This window comes from Mustelus asterias, chromosome 9 (genome assembly GCF_964213995.1).
Source record: "Mustelus asterias chromosome 9, sMusAst1.hap1.1, whole genome shotgun sequence".
Taxonomy (NCBI): Eukaryota; Metazoa; Chordata; class Chondrichthyes; order Carcharhiniformes; family Triakidae; genus Mustelus; species Mustelus asterias.
The window spans coordinates 106,688,132-106,694,646 of record NC_135809.1 but is presented as its reverse complement, the minus strand read 5'-3'; the positions used below and the strand labels follow the sequence as shown (position 1 = coordinate 106,694,646).

Genomic DNA, 6,515 nt, shown 5'->3' with positions numbered 1-6,515 from the left:
GAGGAGGCCAAGATGGATCATCCGCTCAACACTTCTGGCTGAAAATTGTTGCGACTGCTTCAGCCTTATCTTTTGCACTGATGTGCTGGACTCCCCCATCATTGAGGGTGGGGCTATTTGTGGAACTTCCTCCTCCTGTTAATTTTTTAAATTGTCCAGCATCACTCATGACTGGACGTGTCAGAACTGCAGAGCTTAGATCTGATCCATTGGTTGTGAAATCACTTTTTTAAAATACTTTTCCAATTCAATCAAATCAAATCCAATTCAGAGTCTCAACAAGTTGAGACATTTCAGATCCAGGCTGACAAGACAGGGCGAGCGACCAAACCACCCTGTCCTGGGCCTGATCTACATGAGCCAAGCTGATTGGAGAAGGGGGAGGTTCCTCCTCCAAGACTTGAGCTCATCTGCATCTTAGCCAAAAGGCCGAGATGCCGCTTTAAAAAATTGCTTCATATGAAACATATGAAGCTTCAGTGTAACCTAATGACCTCAACCAAGTGCGGCCGACCATGGGCTGCTGACCATACTACACTTGATCTTAGCCAAAAGGCCGAGAAGCGATTGGTTGTGAAATCACTTACTGCTTATTGCTGTTAGGAATGGGTTAACCGACCTTCCAATTAAGTCCTAATTTGATGTCAATTATTTGATAGAAGTCATTGCTATATAAAAGGGCCACAGGTAGCACTATTTTGTTGAAGGCAAATTGTGTGTGGAGTTGGGTCAAAGAAATAAAGGTAGTTTATGAAGAAACGGATCTCATGAATCCTTTACTGAACTACAACATAGAGGCTCAAACAACTGCTTATGCTGTTTGGCATGCAAATAGTTTCTCCCAAACATGGAACAATTCTCCAACCCGTGGAGCCACCTCTCATCTAGGTTGACACCAATGTGGAGATCCAACATTGTATCCAATCTGCGAGCGCTGCCTTTGGATGGCTAAGATCACGGTCATCAACCATGCAAGGACCCACTGAACCCATGATCCGAGTTTCTGAGATGGACAATCATATTCGTTAGCGAGTGATCGCTGAAGAAGAATCCTGTTGTAGTTTCACCAGATTGACGCCTGATTGAAATGTATGCCTGCTGTTGCTCCTGGCATGTTCTACTGCACTCTTCATTGAACCAGGGTTGATCCCCTGGCTTGGTGATAGTGAAAGAGTGAGGGATACGCGTGCCATGAGCTTAGAGACTGTAGCTGAGTACAACCATGCTGCTGACGATGGTCCATAGGACTTCATATTTGCTCATTATTGCGCCGCTAAATAAAGTTTATTTATTAGTCACAAGTAAGGCTTACATTAACACTGCAGTGAAGTTACTGTGAAATTCTCCTAGTTGCTGCACTCTTGCACCTGTTCGGGTCAATGTACCGAACCTGTCCCATCTAGCATGGTGGTTCTGCCACAGAGTATAATTGAGGGTATCTTCAATGTCAAGATGAGACTTTGGTTGCGATCTTATGAAAAAAATTCGAAGTGCCAATGAGCAAGAAAACCGGAGTTATTCACGCCAGTTTCTTCAGCGAGACGCAGCTTGCAATCTTACAACACTTAGTGCAATGAAAGAGCCTCGATGTGAATCTCACCACCATTAACCCTCTGGTGGGTGACTTGCCCAAAGTGGCCGCAGCTGTATGGCATTAACGAGGGAGAGCTCCATACAAGCGCTAACGATGGACTCACAGGCAGTCACGCCAGGAAGACGACATCTCGTAGAGTAACCCCGAGGTTCACCGAGGCAGAGCTGAGCCATCTGCTGGATACAGTGGAGGAGAGGAGGGGCGGAGCTGGCACGGAGGGCCGGATGCCAGTGCCGGAAGAAAATGAATAAACTTGTTCGAGCAGCAAGGATGAGTGTCTATCCCATCCTGGCACCAGTCTCATCTGTCACGCCTGCAACATCCATGTCGATCTACTCCCTGACACTCCGAGGCCTTCCAGAACCCTATCCCCTGGCACCTGCTTCCAACCCTCTGGCACCCACCATCACAACTCCTGCCTGCCGAGGCACAGCCCTGACAGACACCACCCAATCACCCCACTCCTGACACCCCGCACCCTTCCTGCCATCATACTTTTAATCCTCCCTTCTGTCTCCACAGGAGAAGATGGCTCATAATCACTGGGAGCAGGAGAAGACTGGAGGTGGGGTCCCCGGACTGCCGATACTCACTCCCATTGAGGAAAGAATCCTTAAAGTGGCGGGGAAAGACGAGGACAGGACAGTGACTGACACCAGGTCAGCGTGTGACCAGGAAGTGAGCACCCACAAAACCTTCATTCATATGACATATCTCAAGTAAGTGGCATGTGGCCCAAATACTTGACCCTCCCTTGCACTGAACCTTGTGTCCTTTGTTGCAGGAGATGACTTCAATGCTCCAGGCCTGTCTGGTGTCACCGCCCCTTCCTACTGCTCCTGCTGATATACCCCATGACAGTTCGGAGGATGCCTGAGATGAAGGCCCCGAGGAATCCTCCAAGGCCAGCACAATCCATTCGACACAGGCTTCCACAACACAATCCATCAGCACAGAGACTATCACCTCGATGGGATAAGTTAGGTAGTGAGGCTTCTGGGTCATTCTCATGTGCGCACAACACCACTGTTGATGTACTTCGGGTGGAGGTGGAAACGCTCAAGCTCTCAGGCACGCAGAGGTCTGTCGGAGCCGAGGAATCAGCTTGCCCCCAGCCAGGTGCCAGGCCACTGGAATCTGTTCTCCCTGAGCTGCTGGAGATGCAGCAGCAGAGCAGGGGAATGCAGGAGGGGGTGTCAACAACACTGCAGCAACTACAAGGCTGCTTCAAGGAGTCCCAGAGCCTTCAGGTGCAGGAGATGATGCTGGCATTGCCTGGCACCCAGGCCAACACTGCAAGGATGGCATCAGCATTGGAAATCCCTCCCTAAGAGCACTGTAGGTATATCTACACCACAGGGACTGCTGCAGTTCAAGATGGCAGCTCACCACCACCTTCACAAGGGCAATTAAAGATGGGCACTGAATGCTGGCCTAGCCAGTGACACCCACATCCCATGAATAAATTTTTAAAAATCCCTCACTCCAACCTCAAGACTCCAGACCAGAGATTATGTTTTTCAATGAGTTCTGCTCACAACACAGTCCCCATTCATCCTTTCTGTGCAACCCCTCTTGTGCCACACCAATACAATCCCCACCCCCTCCTATTCAAAAGTCTGCATGCATCCCCTCCAATTCATTCAGTTTGATTCTCATCCATTCCCTTCTGTGTCAGCTTCCTTGTCTTTCATGTTGGCCGACAGTTTCCCCATCCTTGGTCTCCCTTGCCTGCTATCATTTTCCCCCCCAACTCCACCATACCTCATTATTCCTCATGTCTCCATCATGCTTTGACCCCTTCATCCCCAACATAGCCCATTGACCCCCAAGTTGCTGTCATCCTACTCCCCTTCCTGCAGAGGTTGTCTTGTTTCAGAGTATAGTCCTGCCTGAGGCCCACACTGAGTGCAGTCCTTCCGGAGTACAGAGGCACTCACCATGAGCAGGCCAACCCTACACACCCACCAGTGTGGCGTCACACTGGCATTGAAGAGAACCCAGGGCAGCATTGTTGCAGGTAGGTTTTGAATGTTGTACTAACCTCAAAGTCATGAGTGAAGTGAGGATGGACAGTTGTACATCAATTAAACTTTATAATTTAGACAGGGGTATAATTTTCCGCTGGTTTGGCATATAATCAAGAGGGGAATGTCATTCTGATGAGTAGTGATTTTAATGAGTATTCATGACCTGGTAGTCCATGCACATAGTTCAGTGGGGAAATCCGACCTGCCATCAGCCCATCTAGAGAGTAGTGAGGGGAAATTCTGAATTGATTTGAGACCAGGGTCCTGAATCTCAATAAAGGTAACTATGATGGTATGAGGCATGAATTGGTCATGATGGACTGGGAAACATTACTGAAAGGAAAGATGGCAGGCATTTAAAGAACTCCAGAAGTTGTTTATTCCTGTTTGACGCAAGCGTGGTAAGGGAATTGTGGCCAAACCATAGCTTACAAAAGAAATTAGAGACAGTATCAGATTCAAGAAAGAAGCATGCAGATTGGCAAGCAAAAGCAATAGGCCTGAGGATTGGGAGCAAATTAAAATTCAGCAAAGGAGGACCAAGGAATTGATTAAGAAAGGAAAAATAGAGTATGAAAGTAAGCTAGCAGGGAACATAAAAACTGACTGTTACAGTTTCTATAGATATGTAAAGAGAAGAAGATTGATAAAAATGAATGTAGGCCCCTTACAGTCAGAAATGGGAGAATTCATAACAGGGAATGAAGAAATGGCCGAAGAATTAATTCATACTTTGCTTCGGTCTTCACAAAGGAAGACATCACTAATGTACCAGAAGTTCTGAGAGAAACGAGTTTTAGTGAGGAGCTGAAGGGAATCAGCATTAATAGAGAAATGGATTTGAGTAAATTTATGGGATTGAAGGTAGATAAAACTCCAAATAATCTACATCCCAGAGTACTTAAGGAAGTGGCCCTGAAATAGTAGATCCATCGGTGATTATTTTCCAAAATTCTTTGGACTCTGGACTGGTTCTTACAGATTGAAGGGCAGCTAATGTAAGACCATTATTCAAAAAAGAAGGTAGAGAAAAAACAGGGAACTATAGGCCAGTGAGCCTAACGTCAGTACTGGGGAAGTTGCTAGAATCCATTATCAAGGACTTCATAATTCAGCATTTGGAAGACAGTGGTATAATCAGAAAAAGGGCCCGATTTTACCAAAACTTCACGCCTGTTTTCGGGCGTGAAATCACGGTAAAGTTGGGCGTCGGGCCTATACCGCGATCTGCACCCGATTCCGAGCAGATCGCGGCTTTACCGACACCCGATTCGGGCGCGGGTCCGGCCTGTGCCCGAATCGGGTGGCCCGACTTAATGAACCCTGCGCCCAACCCTACCGCCAAATCCCACTTTACCGTCTTCTGGCCAGTTCCGGATCCGCGCTTTTAGTGACCTGCAGAATAAAAGTCGGAAGCGGATTTCTATTCTGCAGGGGAACCTCCGAAGGCCTCTCTGCCCTTGAGAAGTCACCATCCTCCTCAGCTATCCTTCACGGATCCCCTCACTAACCACCCCGGCAGAACCCCCCCCGCCCCCGCCGGATCAGACCCCCCTAGGAGGCAGGCCCCCCCGGCAGACACCCCACCCCCCCCCCCCCGGGATCAGACCCCCCTGGGAGGCAGGCCCCCCTCGACAGAGCACACCCCCAACCTACCTCGATCGCTGGTCTCCCTCCACCACCCTTCCATTAGCAAGATAAGCTGTATGTTCCTCAGCTAGATCCACTTTGATCAACACAAAGATGGTCCTTCTGCCTTGTGGGTCCATCTGGCTCACCAAGTCAGTTACAATACTGCGTTCAGCATCTACTGAACCATCTTGGATACAAAGGATAGTGAATGGTACTGGTCGATCTTCCTGGTGTTATCAGTAGTGTAACATCAGGAATGACTGCCGACACCAAGGATATAATTTTTAGCATAAGCAAGGCTTACATGCAGAACCCTAATGCCATTATCCTTTGTATCCAAGATGGTTCAGTAGATGCTGAACGCAGTTTTGTAACTGACTTGGTGAGCCAGATGGACCCGTCACACCCCATCTCCTCCTCCCACCCCTCCCCCAGAGGGTGACCTGGGTCCTGCCCCCTCTCCTCGTCCCACCACCTCCCCGCCCCCGCCCCCGCCACCACCACCGCACCCCCCCCCTCCCCTCCAGATGATCTGGGTCAGAGAGCCGCTCTCTCTGCTATTTTCTCCCCGCCCGGGCGCGCTGCTTCGGATTTTTTTTCGAACCGCGCATGCGCAGTTCGGAGCTCCGATTGGTCCGGCAGCGCTAAGCCCCGCCCACAGCGTGATTCGGACCGACTTAGTCTCTCCTCATATGACAAATCTGCCATTCCAGGAATTAGCCTGGTAAACCTTGACTGTATCTCCTCTATAGCAAGCATATCCTTCCGCAGATAAGGACACCAAAACTGCACTCTAGATGTGGCCTCACCAATGTTGTATACAATTGCAGCAAAACATCCCTATCCCTGTACTCAAATCCTCTTGCCATGAAGGCCAACATACCATTTGCCTTCTTTACTGTCTGTTGTACCTACGCACTTACTTGCAGCCACTGTTGGATGTGGACACCAAGGTCTCGCTGAATATCCACCTCTCCCAATTTAGCCCCATTCAAATAATAATCTGTCTTTCTATTATTGTTACCAAAGTGGATAACCTCACATTTATCCACATTATACTGCATCTGCCATGTATATGTCCACACATTAAGCCTGTTCAAATCGCACTGAAGCATCTCTGCATCCTCCTCACAGCTCACCTTCCCACCCAACTTTGTATCATCTGCAAATTTGGAGATAATACATTCAGTTCCCTCTTCCAAATCGTTAATATATAATGTGAACAGTTGGGGTCCAAGAACAGATCTTTGCGGAACCAC

The 6,515-nt window shown here is 48.6% G+C and overlaps 1 pseudogene; it reads right to left on the bottom strand.

Moving 5' to 3' along the window:
* Positions 1–353: 353 nt before the first annotated feature.
* LOC144499313 (U2 spliceosomal RNA) lies at positions 354–568 on the bottom strand (annotated as a pseudogene).
* Between the last annotated feature and the right edge of the window lie 5,947 nt (positions 569–6,515).